The following is a 20,753-nucleotide window of genomic DNA, read 5'->3' as shown; positions in this document are numbered from 1 at the left end:
ACATATTCACCCCTCTTAAATAAAAAAAGTTAATAAATACAACATTTTAGTAGATTTCTTCATGTTTCACTCAGCAGAACCAACATTTCTTCCTTATAATATGGTGGTATGATAAGAGACTTATGGCACTCACAGGGATTCCAGTCTGTCAAAAGAAGTCATGGAAAGATAAGACCATTACACTTCAACAAATTTTTCCAAATGGTAAATTAACATAATCCTAAGAGATAACCTACTATCCAGGCAACTTATTTTTAAAAACAACTTGAAGCAAAAGCCCAGCATATATGAGACACGGTACAGCCCCTGTCTCACACAGTAGACAATAGGAAAAATGCTAACAAATTCTCTGCCCCCTGGGCACCACACAAACTAACACACTAATGAATGTGGGTGCAGCTCCTTTGGGAGTTGAAATTATTACCACCAGAGCTACTGATACACGTCTTTCAAAACTTGGAGGTGTACTCATAAACCTTATTAAGATATCAGTGGAACAGTCAGACCTTCCACTGGCTTATTAATGAATTTAAAAAGCACAAAACACACACATCCATCCATTTTGGCATATAAAAACCAGGTAAATCCTCAAAAGATGTGCTGGTTGTCTTTTTTTTCCCCCAGAAGCTACAAGGAAAGGCAACAGTAACTGGTGTAGAAGTTACAGCTACTCAACAGCACAAAGGAAGAATCCCTCTGTGGAATGCTCAGAAGGCAAGTGATAAGAAAGCACTGGTCCAGGTCCAGCCTTCCATAGCAACATATGGATACAAAATGATATGCCAAATATTTTGCTCTCCATTCAGAGTTTATTTTTTCAGTAGATATTTCAGCAAGCCCAGAGGCATTTGATACAACTTCACTGCAACGTACAGATTATAGACATATTGTACAGTTTAAGCTCTTTGTGCTCAAGAATGACTTATCCAAAAAATATGGCAGATTATGAAAATAATTCTCTCCCTACAAATTAAAACATTATTTCTAGCATGCTTGAACATGAAGTTAATATTTTCATTATTATCCATAGAGAAATGAATGTTCTAGAAAGGTCTAATAACAGATTTCCATAATCTCCTTTTGTATAAAACCAGATACCGTGAAATGAGGTATTTCTATTTTTCAAATACATGTAGGATTCAACCAAATAGGTCAACACCAAAAATAAATTGAAATCTGGTGCTGCTGAAATGAATGGAAGCTCAATCCAAAAAGTCAACCATCACTTACTTACCTAATACTGATAATTATTTATAACTCATTTACAATCAGAAAACTAGTATAGCTATATATTGCATGTATTTCACATAAGAATTCTAAAAATAAAAACATAAACCTACTTGTTCTTACAAGTCAGCATATCTTCATTAGATCAGATCCTTACTGAAATATTCGGTGCTGATTTGGAATTACTTTAACTTCCATTATTTTTTAATATTCCTCTGCCTAGCTAATTGTTTTCTACCCCCAATGCCTTATGACTGAAGGATTATAATTAAAAAAAAAAAAAAAAGTCAACTATATAGACTATAGATCACAAATATTAGGCATATACTTGATATGTATATAGTCAACTGATATTGAATACCTCTGCTTTGATAATATTATTATTTTGAATATTAATATTAAAAAGAAATATGTCAATATTTATTGCCTTAATATCTACATTTAGTATATCAAAATCATGTAGGTGGACAAATAATGATGTCCACCAGGGAGGGCAGGAGGGTGAGGAGCGGGAGGGTAGAGACATAACAATAGGAAACTGGAATTTCAGTATTTTAGAGACAAATACATTAGAAAATTAATCAAGAAATTCTCATTCTCCTTGCAGCTGTACTACCTTTCTAACAGTTTCCAATAAGAACAGGAATCCCCACAGGTTTTGTATAGAAGATACCAGAACAGATGAAGTGAGAAGTCCAATAATTAGAAGTGGAACAGATTATCTTGCCTTTTCCTTAAATAATTGCCTGATCCACATTTGGAAGAGCCCTGGATTTGCAGAACATGTGACTCACACTCCTGTCCTCTTTCTCATCTATTTTGTGTTCTTGCAGCTGAGAAAGGACTTGCACACCTGCACAACCAACAGCCAAGATTTTACAGCTATTGTGCTACAGTGTTCCACACATTTTTTTTCAGTATTTATATTCCCAAATCAAGTGATTTCCAGAAGTACTATACTAGTATCAAAGCATGTTTGTTAGCACTGGCTCCTTGTCAAGTCTAAGCAATTAAATAAATTATGGAACATCCTTTACTATATGTAGAAGAAACATGCTGGCTGCAGTACAACAGCAATTTGCTATTATCTATAGATAGTATGGAAGTATTAGTCATTAGTTTCTTAAAAGAGATAATTCTCTAGACTTCTAAAGCAACCAAGACTATTTGTTTGACTGCGAAAGACTGCTGTGTTACAGCTTAACACTATCGAGCTCAGTAAGTTGGATTTTATTCTAATAAAACAATAACAACTATTAATAACCCTAACCCTAACCCTGCCTGCATTTAGGTCAGTTGGAGTTTTGCAGTCTATTCCTGTTTCTTTTTCTCAGAATCTCTTGGCTGGCTCAAGCTTCTCCCTCTGACTGAGTGAGCAGCTCTGCTCCCTGCTCTGTTCTTATCTGCTTCTAGGAAACACTGCTTTGGAGTTGTTTTCACTTTGAAGTTTTCCAAGTATGACAGAAAAAACAGCTGCATTTTTTTCAGCTCTTTATTCTCTTGCCATCTGGACTAATGGAGATCTTTCTGAAGTCCTTAGGATCATTTTTCTTGATTTACTTAAACCAGTTCACCCCCTGCCTTGCCTCTTCCCTCTACCAATAAAAAGGCACGGTAAGAGAAGGTGTTTGCTTTTCTGCTGTCACCCTTAACTGAAAACATGACATCACCTAATGTCTACTGAAGTCATAATCTTGTCCAGAGCATGGTGCAACTTCTTGAACAGTCTCCATTTTTCTCCTCAGTGCACATTCTTAGGTGCTGCACATCAAGCACGTGAGTGTCCCAGGATGAAGCACTGCACTCCATTCCCTCTTGGTTCAGGATTCTGACTTAACACAAGTTTTCTTACAAACTGAAGCTTCACTAATAAAAGAAAAACAGAGCAGAAAAGCTCACTTTACATTACCTTGAAAGTTTCACAATTTGAAAAAGGGATTTAGTTGCAGTTAGATTTTTAGAGAGTCTTACCACTTCAACTCTCATATAACCTGATGTTTCTCAGAATTCATCTCTTATTCTGAATTCTGTCACCACTGAGCTCATCATCTCACCCTCAGTGAGTCTCAGCATAGACTTTCATTCAGGAGGTACTGAGCTGCTATCCATTAAAACCAAACAAGTCTGTCACTGGGAATGCTGCTGGGTGATGGTTTTGTTATTAGTCAGTCAAAACCATTATACTTAACTTTTAAATTTGGGTGATTTATGTCTGCAGTTGTCTTCTTGCTCCTTATTCCGCTTCAATATGCCAACCCACTAGCTCAGCAATGCTACACACAAAGGTAACAGAGGTCTAGACACATATGCACCCTCACAGATGTGTCTAATCACTTAACCACATTAGACGATTTCCAATGCTCATAAAAGTTATCATAGCTCAGAGAATTTCATGCCTCATTTGCTTTTCCCACATCATACACAATCTCCTTTAAAAAAATACAGTTACCCAAGTTGCTTTTCTTTTGCTAAGTTCTTCTATTGGTATCACTCCCTAAATATCCTCCAGATAAAAGATTGCAACAACAATAAATTTAGGTTGTTTAAAAAGGTCTCAAAATATCAGCAATGGAAATCCAGATCTCCACTGAATGAAATCCATTTTCCTTCCAATGACAATTTTCAAATGTTCAGAAATTTCAAAAGAAGTTTGAACATTCAGTCCACCCTTTTTCTATCCAAAAAGTCACAATACCAGTCACGATCTTCTCCTTACTTGCTATCTTTTCCATAGCTAAGTACATGCTTTTAGAAGAAACACAATCTCTCTGTTTAAAAATAAAAAACTATGAGACAGGGAAGCCAGGCAGATTTAAAAACCTTCATAATATAGTCCATGTAGCCTACATTCCACCTGGAATTTAACTGCTCTGCCATGGCATAGGGCATGCAGCATACAAGCACCTGTTCAAAAGAAATCAAACATGTAAAGGTTTGCTCTAACTGATGCCCCTAACTAAAGCCACATGAACATCTTCATAGGATATCCTGGAGGATTTCAACTTTCTCCTAATCAGATGCCATACTACATCTTCTTTTCGGAGCCAACACTCTCTGAATAGCCACAGCAAGGGACGACTCAGAGTTCTGTTTCTCAAGCTTGACAAGTTACCAGAGCACTCTGTACCACTGTACCTGGAAACACAAAAAGTGCAGAGACCTCACCCTACGCAAGAAAGCAGGACCCAGACTCAGCACTTTTATCAACTAAAAATACAAATAAAGGTACTTTAACCTGCCAGTGAAAAGAGCACAAGAGTTGCCTTTCTGACCAAAGTTCTTAAGGCTATTTACAAATGGAAGACAGACACTACAAGTTCACCAGTGCCTTACAATATTCAGAAGCTGCATAGGTTTTTGCTGTGACCACACAATCATGAATCATTTTAGCAAACCAAAAGCATAATGAAACAGACCATGTAGTCCCATAAAGGCTTCCCACTATTAAACAATGCCACGATGCTTACCTTAGTCCCTAAGGTTATAATCCACCTCCCCTGCAGCACTTAAACACAGCTTAAGACTTAAAAGTAAATAACTCTTTCATTTCAGTAAGGTGCTTTTGTGACTTTGGGTGCTACGGGACAGCAAGCAACCAGCAAGCCTGAACAAATCTGGACTGTTGTAATTGTGTGCTTAGCTTTAATTATCCTTGAGAAGAGTACACCATGTGTCTGAAATGTGCCCCCTGATTATTGGGGCTGTCCTGTGCAGGGTCAGGAGTTGGACTTAAATGATCCTTGTGGGTTCCTTCCTACTCAGAATAATTTGTGATTTTGTGATTTTAGAGGAGTTTTCAACTTCATCCCAGAGGGAAGGTAGCCTGCTATTGACATCACCAGATCAAATATAACCTAAAACACTGATAAAACTCTGTTTCAGTGGAATTTTCTTAGAATTTAACTTAAAAGGGTTACTATTAGCTGGCTGCTGTAGAGTTGCATTTTAGGTAACTTCTGGAGAAAAAAAAAGAAACAAAAAATGAGAAGAAATGGTGTCTGCTTGAATTTTTTGAAGAGTTCATAAAAGAGGACCTCAGAGCACAGGGTTACTGACAGTGTGGGGTCATGGCATTCAGAAGATCAAAGTCCATGAATCTCAGCTCTCCTGAATTAAGCTGCACTGCTTTACTTATTCTCAAAGTCAGCATTGATGAATAAGTAAGAACTTGAAAACTTACAAAACTATAACATATGCTATCAACCCTCTATTATTCAGGGAGAATGAAGACAATAGATTTCAAATTAACAGATCTGTTAGCACAGATAGCCACATTTGTGATGTTACTGAACATTAATTAAACACTTGTATCTGACTAGAAACCTTATTCTACTTTTGGGAACCACAGTGCATCAGCCCTTTTGATGCTGTTATGTTTTCAAAGAATGCATGACATGAATTTCAGCAATTCTACTCTCAGTTACATTCAGAAAAAGAAAAAAACGAAAGAAATACGTAGCAGAATGTTTCTGTTAAACTGAATTGACATCGGACGAAAGGGGAAATCTTTTTAACAAAACATTCAAACTGACTTTTAACAGGATTTCAGCTGATATAAGCCTTTTAAAAAAAGTCACCTCTAGTTTCCCAGAGACTAATTAATATCGCTTTAATATGATTTATTGCACAAATTAAATGTAATCAAACAGTATACTGAAAATAAAGGCAAATAAACAGAAGGTGAGAGTCAATGTAAAAAAAGAATGAAAGCATTTTTAAGACACATGCCATGCAGCCTGCATCTACTTTCCATTACGACACCTGACACCAAAAGCAGGCTGGGCATCCCTGCCACCCCGACACTCCCCTTAAGGCAGCGCAGGGAGTCAGACCAGTTGTAAACAAACTGGCACAAGCCAACAGAAGAGAAACTTTCCTTCAACCAGACCAGGTTGAGCTGATGTCATGGCTGTGATATAGAGAGTACCAAGATAGGGCAGCTGAAAGGAAAAATTTTGTCAGCACTGATGTTTCGTATTCTCATCCAGACTCATCTGAACTAGCCTGCATCTTTCATGCAGACAAATTTCATGCCTGCCATACTGTGTTTCTGGTTATGTCTCTCAGGATGGTATCTGTTCAAACTGACAACATGGTAGTGTTAACTCGAGTTCACCTTATGAACAGAGAAATCCTGTCCTGCATTCACAGAATAGTGATTCCTGTTTATGTTGCACTGCAGTCAGTTCCCGTTCTCCTTTGTATACTTTGGCATAATTCATTTGTCCTGTTCTTCAAAGAGAAGACCACCTATTAGTTCTTAAAGTCAGTCTGTTCATTCTTCTCTTTTAAAATTACTGTGATCCCATCAGCTCTCTCACTGCTCTTCACAAGTGGCAACAGATCTGATATTTTCATCCATTCAGGTATCCTTGCATTGCATTTCTCCGAGCCAGTGCTTTGAAGATTCTAATTCACAGAGACACTCTGACCCGTTCTTACAGGGTCAGAGTACATAATATCTTTGTTATATATACGGATGACTGTCACATTACACAAATGATCTTTCTAACCAAAAGTAGTGCAAAAATGGCACCATACAATCCAAACTTCTCGGCTTCCTCAGACTTTCACAGAATAACAATCCACCTTTTTATTTGGTAGTCTCTAAGTATTGTAAGTGCACTAACAGAAAGATTCCTTAAAGTATGATGCTTATTTCAGTCTCATTTTTCCTACAGATTCACATTACTCTTTTTTCATCACTCTTAGCAATTTAAACTATTTTCCATTTCCTACCTGTACCTACAGTTCTTCTGCTTGAGTCCATAAGAATTTTATAGTTTAGTCAAATTATCCTTGCCACACTTCCTAACTTGCCTCTGCCATGGGAAAGTTTGCTGTTGTACTCTTATTAGAGTTTCTTTAGAAGAGCATTCACGCCTTTACAGTATGCTTGATAAAAACAATATCCTGATAAGGGTACCTTACAGAAGAAAATCCACTCAATTCTCTTTTCAAAATTACTTTCACTACTGGTTGTTTGGTGCATTACCATGTAGCAACATTTTGCTGCAAACTTAAAAATCAGACAAGATGGCTATTCTGCTATCTTTTTTCTAATAAAAAGCAACTCCCCCTCACATTCAATAAATATGCTTTGCACTATCTCAAAAATAAGTGTAAGATTTCACTCTAATTTTAAAAGCAATAATGAATACTTGATATTCAGTATTCTAAATGCTCGTTTAAAGATGAATCTAAGCAGCATACACGCTCCACCTTGCCTCCTGGAACAGGTAGATGCACTTTCCTTACCCTTTCACTTCCTAAATCCCTGGTTATATACTATGGTAAATAACTGAGCCTAAAATTCTGAGTAGTGAGAAAGAAGCAATGAACACTTCACCTTTTTTTTTTCCTCCTCTTTTCTGATTCCTGATTTAAGAATGTGCTTAAATTCCCAATCACTGGGCTTTAAATTATTGTTTTAAAAAATTCTTAAATCTCAAGAGTACTACACACATTTGACCTAACTTCACACTTAGCAATAGGCAAGGCTGTAGTAAGAGAGGCTTTTCTGACTGAAAGGCGCCAATTTTACAGGAAGTTTATGGTTTGAAATGTGACTTCCTATATCTAAACACTTCAAAACTTAACAATGATAGTTGAAACTATGTAATTCAAAGAAAGGATGTTTTCGTTTTGTGAAGTGGGAAGAACTGGCAAAAGGTATCAAGGAGGAAAAATACTGCTCATGCAAAGGCATGGCTTCCTCCCCTTAGTGACGTTTCTAGTAGCTATAATGCCACTCACTGCAACAGTGAGAGCAAAAACCCTGAAATGCAACCCAAAATATTGAGGAGAGAATTATTTCTGTAAGATTTTGAAATCACAGATGAAGGCATTCGATGAGTATACTTTTAGACATAAAGAAATCTTAAAAAGACTCTATAATAAACCTCTGCTTTTCCCTGATAATTGGTTTATTTGTGAAACCAAGGGAAGTAAGATTGCTTTTATAAACTTACGACATGGAGGTACAACGCGTGATGTACAAAACTCCAGCAAAAACTTGGATCTATTACCCTGGTGCAAATCTGCCATGAATCCTTTTAAGTCGACAGAATCACTAGGATTAGCAGCAGCACAAGTGTGAAATTTGGCTGATTAACTTCAGCAGGAGGAGGTCTGTAGAAGCAGCAGCTGCCAGGTCAGACACTATAGCTAACCTTTCCCAATGCAAAGCAATGGTAAAAGAGGGTGATACCGAGGCATTTGTTGTCAGTTGCACTCATTTTGATACTGCATCAACAGAAATTGCCACATGCTCTTTGTTGACTAATAGTTCTCAAACTGCTGCACAGAGCAACTTTGTGAGGATGTAAAATTTACAAACTCTGAATGGGAAGAGGGGAACAGCTACAATGTTACACAGAAGGCAGCATTTGTAGTAGGAGGAACGCAGCAAGCAAGTCATGCAGAATGACTTGGGGTGCAGGAACAGCACTGCAGGTTACCTGCTCCTCTATTTATTACCACATATACTGGACTACACTTTGCAGCTCTCCGTCCATTTCTGTGCAGATGTCTGTATTATAACATCTTGCATAAGTGTCTGCTACAGTAGCATACTAAATTTGGCAAGAGAAGGTTGCAAAGATAGGGATGAAAGACTGGCTCCTTAGTTAAGGTCAAGGCTTATATGTTCCGGTGGATACACCAGACACAGTTTCACATTAAGCATGCATTCCAGAATGGGTTTAAAATAGGACACATTTCCCCAAAGATACGGTCTTTCAGAGTGAAACCATACCCCAGAATACACTCACTGCCGTATAACCTAAGGATTCTAACCAAAGTCCCTAATTCAGGAGCTGAAGTTCCTTAAGCAGCTGATTAAGTAGGCAGCTCTGAACTTGCATTTTGCAGTTGCAGTTCAATCACCAACAGGAGCCCACATTTTTTTAACATGGTCACCTTCAAGAGACAAGCATAAGTGATCTCCCTCCACTCCACTGGCAGTACCTATACCCTTGGAACTTCTGTGCCCTTTTTCCAGAATTTTCAACACAGTGCTATGGAAGTATTCGATATAAGAGTCTGGGTGAAACTTCTCCATTGCTATAGTATATGCCTGTCAGCACAGGAGATCAGACAACTGAACTTACCGTTAACTTGCTTTTATGGACTTTGATCAGGAAAATGCCTGATGACCTTAGCTGGTTCCAAAGGAAAAGATTCTTAGGCATTTGAAAAAGTATAGTCAGAGTGGAAGAAATACAAGAATAAGTGCATTTGCAAGTAGTAGAATGTTTAGATTGATGAGGAAAATGTAACTTATTCTAAATCTACTTCAAAGATCTGATGTATTAAATTTTGGGTTTGTTTTTTGTTTGGGTTTTTTGTTTGTTTTTAATTTAAGTTCCATTTCACAATAAGTTTTGCAAAGACAGGTTTTAATCTTACATCTTTCTGCCAACACAGAAATTCAGGCTTGTACAACTCCTTTTCCCCAAGATATGAAATTCAAACATCTTCTATTAAACACTTCTAAAAGTTACACTAAAAAATAAAAGTCATACAAAGTGAAATTTAATCCTCAGATGTCTTTTCTATTATTAAAGAATGGAAATGTATGTCACATATTTCAAATGCTTTACAGAATGCACATTTGAATTGAGTACCATGACTGACACTTCAATTAAAAAAAAAAAAAAAAAAAATAGGTATGTCTTTAGACAACACTGGAGCCAGAACAGAAAATAACCATAAACATTTTCCTTTCCCCCCCCACATTTAACATCACTGATTGCAACAAAGGACTCCAGAAAAGCAATCTTTCAACATGAAAAAAAATAGAGAAAATATTTCTTCAACATAAACTGAGAAGCAGTCATCCTGTGGCATGAGATCTCATCAGCAGCACAGTATTTAATTCTTTGTATGCATGATGAAGGATAGGAAAAATTAACTTTAAATGGGAATAAGAGGAAATCATAAAAGCAACTGGATTCCAGCGTGGCAAGCATTAGAAAACTTCAGCTGATTTTGAGATTGTAAATTTCTGTGAGTACAAGAACAGTGGTTTGGACAAGATGATCATTACCCAGTATTTCTATTTGTGTATGTACATATTCAAATAAAACAGTGGGGAAAATCTGTAAATCAATCTAAAGCCACCTGGTCTTTATATGTTGGGCTAGTTATAGATTGATAAATCCCTCCATCAGGTAGTGGTGCAGAGTTAAAAAGACTTAGACAAAAACTACAGAAAATAAAAAAATATCTGAACATTTTGTCTGCAAAATCTTTAGTGCCCTTGGTCATGCAGTGAGAAATATGAAAAAAGGTATAAATAGTAAAAACGTTTGATGTGTTTCCAAATAGTATTTGAGTTGCAAGAATGAGGGATTGACCTGCCAGAGTAGCAACTAAGGTGAAGGAGGAAAAAGCCCATTTAATAGAAGCCTAATAACCTGGCCACAGCATGAGAGACAAATCTCAAAGTATTAATGTATCCCTTACATGAAGGAAGGACTTATCAGTCCCTCTCTGACAAACCTTATTGTGTTGAGCAGTAGGTATCTTTTAACTGGAAAAGGATTTACAAATTGAAAAGAGACTGAGGTAAAGCAAGCTCTGGGAAGTCTAGAAAATATAAAAAGTTAAATACGGACACCCTTGGAACAATACATGACAGATGTAGAGGCAAGAAGGGGTACGGGTATTTAAAAGACTTCTGAGGTGCAGAATTCCAAAAGCTTTGGAGAATAGAAAGAACTGAAATTAAAAGATATAAGTGAGAAAAACAGGTCTGAACATTTTGAGAAAGCTTCTTGACATCAAGATTATTCTGGGTGATATTTAATGTTCACAGTGGCAGCCTTTTTTAGATGAACCAAATTGTGGAAATAATCTCCCAAGGGAATTTGAGATTGTGAATCACACCTGTATTTGTATCAAGATTGAATAAAATGGTGCTGTATATCCAAGAGAAGCTATTCCACACTGACGAGGAGAGGATTAGATGACCAGCAATGGGTACCACGATTTGCAATAAGGCATTTATAGTCAGCGTCAAACTTTTATTTTATGAAGTACAAGCTAGGCCTTGCTTGATTTCAAGGAGGCTATGTCTTTCACAAAGAGTTTTATCGTTTTGGTCAAGAGATCAATTAAAAAAAAAAAATTATCAGATGCAAACAAACCCACAAACATAACAAGCTAACATCAGTGATGTTCCCAGGGCAGTGTATTTTATCAGGTCCATTCTACTAGCACAAAACTCCACAAAGTTGTCAAAAGTTTAATATTATAACATAGGAATAGCTCCATATTTCTTTGTATAAAGTAGTAAAAGGCTTTAGTTTAAGAAACAAGATCACTTATTACTGTCTGAAATTTGCATTTTTATTTTCTGATGGTGCTTGCAGTTTTTTGCATTTGAAGTGCAGAAAACAATATAAGCACTAACAAAATTACTCTGGAATTATGTACCTATTCCTGCAGAGAAGTAAAGCAGAAAAACTTTTCAAGTTTCTGTCAAATTTGGTTGTTGACAATTGAACAGTTTAGTAGTTCTCAATACAGCAGCAGTTGCAAATTCTGGGAAAAGAAGGTTGCTAAGACTCCCTCCTGCAAGTGGAATTTTCCACTTTATATAAATACTATTTTTGTCAAAGCATTTTCTACAGTCATGCTACCACTGCACATGAAATGGGAAGTTCCACAGCTGTAATGAAACTGGGCACTTTTGCTCAGGGTACACTTATATTTTCATATTAAGGACAAACAATGCATCATAGTCAAGAGAAGTGTTGCTAATCTTTGTAGTAAATACAAGATTTACAATTTTATTCCTAAATATCAGTGGTATCTGATTTTAAATGCTAATTTTCCATAATGCATTCCTAGCAAAGTTCATGATAAAACACCCTGAACACAGCTGCCAGTTGACATGACCCTTACACCTACTGTAAGAATTTGCTTGCATGGAAAGCACTGTGAGCTGAATCAACAAAAAGCAGAAAGAGCTTTCATTTAGGGACATTAGGATTTGTGCAAGTTGCAACAAAGCAAGATATCTATCAAAGGATTTATATTTACTTTTTCTGGAGTGAAGGTAACTTTCAGCCATTATTACTGGACACATCAAAACATTTTGATTAAAAGCTGATCACTGAATCATGGAAAGTAAGGACGGCCAATCTCAAATCACCCAATCCGTCTACGTGAAATAAAACAAGAATTCTACCTTAAATCTACAGTGTCAGTCAAACTCCACATTATTTGAAAATTGCTTTGCTATAAATAGCATTCAGAACAGAGGGAAAATAAGTAAAGGTAAGTGAAAAGCTGGCAGGAGAAGTTAAAAAAAAGACTGCTCATGGCTCCACGGAATTTGACGTATTTTCTGTATACGTGTGTATCTCAAAAAGAAAATCACATCTTTGAACAGATCTATTGACTAGAAACTACAAAAATTCCTAATACATCTCATAGTTAAAAGAAAGGTAAGGAAAATTATGCGATATTTGCAGAGTAAATAGCAAATAATGACAAGTGTCAAGAACTTGCTCATAGTCTGAACTGTAATTACTTGAGAGAAAATATAGAGGAAAATAACTAAAAAGATCATAGGTGTTAATTGTGCAGACTAACTGATGGAGTTATAACAATTGCTGAGGTATTTCAAAGTTCATACTTCAACAGCAACTAGATGTTGAAAGAACTGTTCTGTCTAATACTGGTGAGAACAATATAGACGTATGGCCCACCTTTCCATGAAGGTCTAGAATCCCACTGCTTCAAGTTTCATTTATAATGGAAATTTTACAATTACAAAAGTATAAACATATACTTGGCTTGCAAAGAAAATTGTCACTGGTGCTAAATCACAGCAAAAATTTCAGTACATAAATTTCAGTTGTCAGAAGAGTTTATAGGGGTGGACTTAAGGGCACTAATAGCTTTGCTTGTAGGTTGAACAACTTCGGCAATCAGTGACATTAAACACACACAACATGTCAGAAGGGAAACACTTCCCAAAAGATTCAAGTAAAGGGAAGAGGAAATAGGATATAAAATTTCACTGATTGAGTGAGCAGATTTGATTTCCCAGAATCAAGCCTGAGAGGATACTGACTTAAGCAGGCACTGCTCAGTTTGAGGCCAGTCTGGAGTTACCTGGTGGCCTTCAGTGACATACAGTCACATTTGGCACTATTACATACGTACCTGTCCTCAGGAGAGCACACAGGTACAGAGAAGCCTTCAGCACTTGTGTTATAACCACCGTACAAAAAGGAGCCTGTCAGTCTCAAGTGCTGCTGTTAGCCTGTCTCTCACGAAAAAAATAAATTCATTTCATTAAGTGACCTGGCAACTACGGTCCCACACTTCCAGCAACCCATACCAATTAATCTCATCAAGAACATTTATTTTCCCAGGTTTGTTTCAGTCTCATATACATTTCCACTATTCTCTCTTCTTTTACTGCTTTACAGATATTTGAATATATCTGACAAGTGAATGAGTAGGTTAAAAGTAAATATGACAGAAATGCTGATATTTGTGAATTTCTCTGCAGTGCCTTTCAGCTGACAGTCAAGCAGGTACAGTTTTCTCAGCTGCTTGCCCTGACATCACACCAGTGTGCTGGCGGCAGAATTGCTAAGAGTATGCAAGATGAGTAACTCTTCCCCATCTGACTGGTATCTCTCCTGAGTACCACGTGCCTACTGGTGTTGGTAACTCTCACAGCACAGCAGGAGACCCTGCCTTGAGGGGCCCCACCCCACCCACGGCGACTTGTTGTCCCGAGAACCTGCTCCTGTAATCATGACACATTTCATCATTGCAGCTTAACACAAAATAAGTTCAAGCACTGATCTGGAAGACGTCCCTTGCAGAGAGCCACATGAGTGCTTTCCACAAAGAGCTTCCTGAAATAGTCCATATTTTGAAAGGTACATGCTTGAATAAGCTTTAAAAAAATATAGGAGAAAATATCCGAGACAAAAATGTTATTAGTTCATTCAAACTAATACTGAACTTTTCACAGGACAGCTATGAAGCTGTTAACACCAAGTAATAAATATCTTGTAAGAGTGCTATTTGATATGTTCCAGTGTTAATCAGAGCAGTGGCTGCATCGCTCCCTTAAGCAGATCTGCTCTCAAACTGTACAGCAGCAGAAGTCGTAAGCAAACAAAGGAATAAATGCTATAAGATCTCAGCTTAAGTTTTATCACACAAGAAGTCAACATATGAAAGGTTGAGGATGATGTAGGTTAGAATTTCAGTTTCACTGAAGTTTTAAGTCTAATTAACTGGGAGTGTTAATAACTCTTATTTTATTTGAATTACATGCATGCTTTGGGTTCATCTACAGACTTTGAAAACCAAAAGACTGCTCAGAAAGCTTTTATATCTGAAAAAAATTAAAATAAAAATGGAAATTAACTTTCATCAAGAGGTGGATGTGTTTCATAATGCAAGCAGCTAAATTATTAGAATAAAACAAATAAAATACACTAATGTTATCTTCATTAAGGAAGGACACAAACAGGTATAACTGGATCCATGAGTAACCAAAGACCACATGGGTATCTGTCCAGTTCTCTGAAGTCTAAAACAGACATCAGATGGTACCCTGTGCTGTTGTCAGTGAATGAAGCTGTTCTGTTTGCCTGCATTAAGAGAGGGTTTGTGTGATGCTGTCAAGTCAGACTCGGAAGAACAACTGGTTGCACTTTCCATTCTCCATCTTTCTCATAGAGGAGAAAAGCCTTCTTTGATAACAGACAGTTCAAACACTCGAGAACTTCATATTCAATAAATGAGGTGACACTTTTACAAAATATGGAGCAATAACATGATACATTAACTGGAGAAAGTGGCACTCCAATTCAGCTAATTTAAGATTCCAAAAGGTGTCTTGGTACACGCTGCACTGACAGCATGCATACATACATATTAAGAGGCAGAATTCCCACAGTACATCCAGCACTAACAGTTCATATAGATTTGTCAAATATCAGACACTAATTACTTAAAATAATAGTTTTATTTTCCTTAAATAATCTGTCACTACTTTTAAGAATGAATTTCCTCATTTAGCATGTCTCAACTACGTAAAACCTACAATAATTCCTATTCTCCCTGCTTTAACATCAATCATCCTTTTTTGAAATTTTTCTCTCATAGTTGGTTTCCAGCACTAGTCTCAGCAGCGTTCAGTCTGATTTTTCTCACAGCTTTTTCCCCATGAATTATTTTCAATTTTACATGTCAGTAAAATATCCAAACCCCTGGCCACCATGGGATTGATATCTAAACCTGATGATAATTCCTCCCAAACTGATTTTTATTTTATTATTTGTAAGAAAAACACTGCCCTTTCTTTGTTAAACATATTTCCTTTTCAGATGAGCACCAAAGCCAGATGAGAACTTTAACTTTTATCCCCTTTAGGAATGGATCTCACTTTTCTGAAGCAAGTCTTGTTCTCTGTTCCATCAAGAAACTGAGAAAAAAGCTTGAGCTCCTCTCCAGGTGGCACATATTGTACATACAAGGAGCTCTTCACTTTTCATGCAATTCATTCCATTAGAGATGGTAAACTACAGTTTCCTGTTGAATTTTAAAGCAGTACTTCATGTATAATTTATAAAAGCTGCCAATTGTATCAACCTTACTTTTTCCAGTATATTTTCTCTTTCAAAATGTCCCATGCTGTTATTCTACAGCCATAAGTGCAGTATCTATTACTGGCTCTAAATGACATTGCACTGGCATCCATTTTGTTGCTATCAACAGTCACTTGAACGTTACAGATTTTTTGGCTGACAACATCACCTACTGCTTTGTTGTTACACTTAAAGTAGCCATGGAGACAAAAGAACAGCTGAAAAGCAATTTTAATGCTCGAGAAATGGTTATTCTTTAGTAATTGAATGGAACTTGCCGGTATGGAATCTATGGGTTTAATGGAAGTTATTTTATACAGTAAGTTTTGAATCAAAGCCTTGCTCAAAAATAAAGACAAATACAAAAGAGAGTTGTGTTTCCTCCTGCCCACCCTAGTTCTGCTGGCAATGAACAGAGGCAGAGGAGACTGTCTCCCTGCTGTGGCACAAGAAATAAACACAGAAGTTGACTCCAGTCCCATATCCCAGATACAGTCATTGCACCAAGATGCTTACCTTATTATCTCTTCATATTTACAAAAACACTCAAAGTGGGAAGGAATAAGGAAGTTCCATGCTTCATCTTCCTCACCAAGTGCTTCACCACCACAAGTAAAGTGCTGCTCCAATGATAGGAACACAACACAACTTAGGAAAAAAACTGAGGATCCTCTCCTTGAACTTTTTCCTCTGGCCACACAGATCTGTTTTCTCTCTAGTATAACCCTTCCTACATAGACCATGTGCAGAAGTTCAGACTAACAGCTGAATCCCACTGCTCTCTGCTCGTAATCCATTAACTCACATTACAGTGTAACTTGTAACTGATGGGAATTGAGGGCACTCAGCCCTGGGATACTTGGCACCTTTCAGATTCCATTCCTAGATGTTTAAATCCTTCCATGTTCCCAAAGCTCCAGCTCCTGACTGGACAGAACACATGGGATCAAAGTAAGTATTACATTTTCTATCTTAAATTCTGTTGTTGGTGAGTTAGAGAATTTATAAAGATGATTGTAAATAGCAGATTATCCCTGGTTTGGTACAAACAAAATGCAGTAAAGCAAAGTCTTGTCTTGCAAAGCCAACTAGCAGACAAAGCATGCAGCTGTCAGGGACAGCTGAAGGAATATTTTCCTATCCAAGAGCCTTCCCCTCATCCTCCACTTGACACTGCTGCCTTGCTCCCAATACCTTAGTGGCAGCATGAACACAAAACCTATTCCCATGGGTTGCTGCCTGATCCTCCCCCAGCAGCAGGAGCAGCTTTAGCCCCTTAATTTCCTGCCCCATGAGCAGCCCCTGCCTTGTCTGTTCCCATGAGGCAGGATAATACAGTCAGGAGGAAATGTTCTAGCAAGAGAGCAAGTGAAAAGGGATAAGGGACAGGAGGGGAAGGAAGACCGAGAAAGATGATTCTTCCTCCTCCTCACCAGACTTCCCTGCTGAAAGACTCCTGCATGCCCTTTCCCACTCACTGAATTGTCTCACCCCCCTGCCTTTGCTCTCCACAGCCCTGACATCCCACTTGAGGCTGCTTTTACCTCTACAGTAGCCTCTTGCAAACCCTCAGCTTTCAACAACCTGGCCTCTATGCCAAAATACATTTTGTTGACACTTCAGAAAGAACACTTCACACCGAGGATTATGATCTTTTACTCACATTGGACAAAATCTGCTTTTGCTAAGAAGCCTGGAATTGACTTTGGAGCTCACACAGAAGCAAAAATATTAAATGTTAATATACGAAAGAACAAGCAGGCTGTAACAGCGGAGGTCTGTTCCTCTAGCTTGGAAGTTTCCAGCTGAGTGAGAACATTCTAATGATAAACTGAAATTAAAAACAGATTCATTCTAATTTTACAAATTCAATGATCTATAGCAAAGATGTTTAAAGTGGAAATAAAATTCATAAAAACCGCTACTTTTTTATTCTTTTGAGCAAATACTTTTCCATGGCTTGAGGGAGAAGAAGAGAGACAATGATGAAAAAAAGTTTTTATTACAATTATTTAATTCAGCACCTCAGCCATCACTCATCTACAGTTACTAAAGGACATTATGCAAACAATCATAACAAACAACAAGAGTGGGAATATTTTATCAAAATATTAATCGAATATTTCCTCGAATTTTCAATTTTATCAAAAAGAGGGCATGACAGTATTTTAAATAAGCTACTTCCCCATTCTCACGAGTTTCATTATTCCAACCTCAGCTTTGCCTCAACAGATCCTGCTCCAGACTTTTTCAATCACACAGAGATTGCACAGCTTAAGCAAATGACCTGGGCAGATGCCCAGCAAGACAGGAGCTCATTTCAAAAAGAGAGAGTGCTGTCCTCTCACGCAGTCTTATTCAGAGGCATCAACAGCCTCTAACGGGGATGCTGACAATAGGACACAACATCCCTGTTGGAAAAGCATCCATCAAGGGCAGTGGAAGGCTAGGACTTGGGCACCACCCCACCAGTACTGCAGCAACTGCTGGATTCAGGGAGCGTGAGCCAACACACTGATCTCCAGCTACAGACAGAAAAATGCAGTCTGGCACATCCCCTCTGACAGATTGCCAAGTCCAATTCCACATCTCTCTAAGATGGGCATGAAGGGAAAAGACAAATCTGCGAACAAAATCAAGTTTCTGATCTTTGTGCCCCCATAGTCACAGAATCACAGAATATGCCAAGTTGGAAGGGACCCACAAAGATCATCGACTCCAGCCCTTAGCCCTGCACAGGACCATCCCCAAGAATCACACCATGTACCTGAGAGTATCATTCAAACCCTTCTTGAACTCTGTCACGCTTGGTGCTGTGACCATTTCCCTGGGGAGCCTGTTGCAGTGCCCAATCACCCTCTGGGTGAAGAACCTTTTTCTAATATCCAATCAAACCTCCCCTGACACAGCTTCAGGCCATTTCCTCGGGTCCTGTCACTGGTCACCACAGAGAGAAGATCAGTGCCTGCCCCTCTCCTCTTCCCCTCACGAGGAAGTTGTAACTGCAATGAGGTCTTCACTCAGTCAAGCCTGAGTGGAAGGGAAAGAAGTCCACACACAATGAAATGAGGTAAAACTCAAAGGGAAAAGGAAAACAGTTGAGTGGCAGCCTCAGACTCAGTCCCAGTGACATTTTTATCAAATATGTTTGGAATTGCTCCCACCTTGGGAGAGAAGAATCTCCTCTGAAACACAATCAAAAAAAAAGATGTGATGGGGCAGGAAATAAAAGCTTCAATTTAAAAGGTTATGGAAAGGTCATTTTATAGGGAAAAGACTTTTAGAAAAGAATTTTCAATGAAAAAGATCTCAGATGAAACTCAAAAGGAAATCATGCAAGAGACTGATAACATCAAGGACAAGTTGTATTTGAAGATTAACACATATTCAGAAAATATGAGGAATATGAAAGGGTGTGCATTTAAAACTTAATACCTATTCACACAAAATTGTGAGATGCACTGTACTGGCATCCAGTTTAATTCATTTAAGGAAACCTGATTACAACCCAGACATACAACTTCCTCAGACAAAATATGAGTCTGTCTTTCATGTGACAAGATTAAAAAAAAAATGCCTTGAAATAATTATAAAGAAGAACAATCTCTAGATAAACTGAGGATGAAGGAGTAGGGTACCCAGAATACACAAGTGCAAAGGAAGAACTGCATTTAAGATAAAGGGTAAATAGAGTTCTAACAAAATTTTAGAAGGGATCCAATCAAGTTATGAAAAACGATACAGAAACTGGTAAACATGCCCACAGATTATCTAGTAACTTCTAGCAATAAACACATAAACCAGAGACTTAACTGGTTTAGCTTGCTATACTAGCTTAATACTTCCTAGCTGCACTTCAGTTAGTGAGAAAAGGACTTCCTTGGTGTGAAGGCACAGATGCAGGAAGCCTTCCCTCAAGAAGTTTGGCAGAGAGAAGCTGCACTGCTGCTCAGAGCAAAGGGCTCTGGACAGACCATGGCAAAGCTGTTACAGCCACCACGTAATGTCCTTGTAATAGCTCAAATTAAGAAACTTTGCTGCCTTTCCAGTAAGTCCATCTCTCAGCTTTTTGATCCTTTTGGTGTGAGCAATTGTTCCAGATGCAATTTAATAGGAGTTTGTGTAATTTTGCAGAGGTCACTATCAGATGCATCATTATTAACATTCATGTTTCCATTGGGAAGTAATCCTTAGGGTATCATGGTTTTAAAATTCTGATGAAAGGCCTTAAAATTCCCCCTGGATTTGTATTCTCAATTGATGGAATTATATCATTTTTAAGCACAGAATGACTCACAACTGGATACAAAATACTGACTTCATAGAAACTTTGTCATGCTTCCTAGTATTTCTTATACTTTCCCTGTTCTAAGGGTCTAGGATTTCAATCCCTGATGTCTGGATTTACAAGAAATAATTCCTCTCTTTCCGATAGAAGTCTTTGCTTTGTTTAATTTGAAAAAGCAAATACTGTGCTGAGATCCTCATTTTGTTAGACTTGCATAACTACATCTCAAAGTACTTCTCAAACAGCTGTAACAGAAGGATTTCCAAAATCTTACAACTAGCCCTCCAACTATTAGCAAAGTAAATCCCTAGGTTTATGGACTTAGCATGTTAAATGTATCTGGATGGATCTTTCCTATTTTAGACCAAGTATTAGAAAGTTCTAATGTTTGTTCTGTGGTTAGTTTTTCTGTAATCAGCTCACCTTCCCAGTCTACAAAAACTGCTCATTCCTTTTAACTCAAAGAGCTATTCAGATCCTGGTAACATATTATTGAAACATTAAGACTATTAGTAGCCTCTTAAGTATCACACCATAGTATAGGAAGTCTTTACTTTTAATTTAATTGGCTTCATAAAGAGAAGAAAAAGGGTTATTTAGCTGGT

General features: G+C 37.6%; 1 protein-coding gene across 13 annotated transcripts in view; it reads right to left on the bottom strand.

Moving 5' to 3' along the window:
* Positions 1 to 20,753, bottom strand: part of ZNF385B (zinc finger protein 385B) — a 164,075-nt gene that overhangs the window by 58,677 nt on the left and 84,645 nt on the right. The window contains exon 1 of one of the 13 annotated variants that reach the window (XM_032693736.1): positions 4,695 to 4,802. The exons of the other annotated variants lie outside the window; for them this stretch is intronic. The gene's annotated coding sequence lies outside the window, so the exon portion shown is untranslated. Of the gene's footprint in view, positions 1 to 4,694; positions 4,803 to 20,753 lie in introns of those variants that run through there. 13 annotated transcript variants of the gene reach the window in all.

The sequence above is a fragment of the Chiroxiphia lanceolata genome, chromosome 7, assembly GCF_009829145.1.
Source record: "Chiroxiphia lanceolata isolate bChiLan1 chromosome 7, bChiLan1.pri, whole genome shotgun sequence".
NCBI lineage: Eukaryota > Metazoa > Chordata > Aves > Passeriformes > Pipridae > Chiroxiphia > Chiroxiphia lanceolata.
Note: the sequence above shows the minus strand (reverse complement) of the source record. Positions and strands in the feature narration are given on the sequence as shown.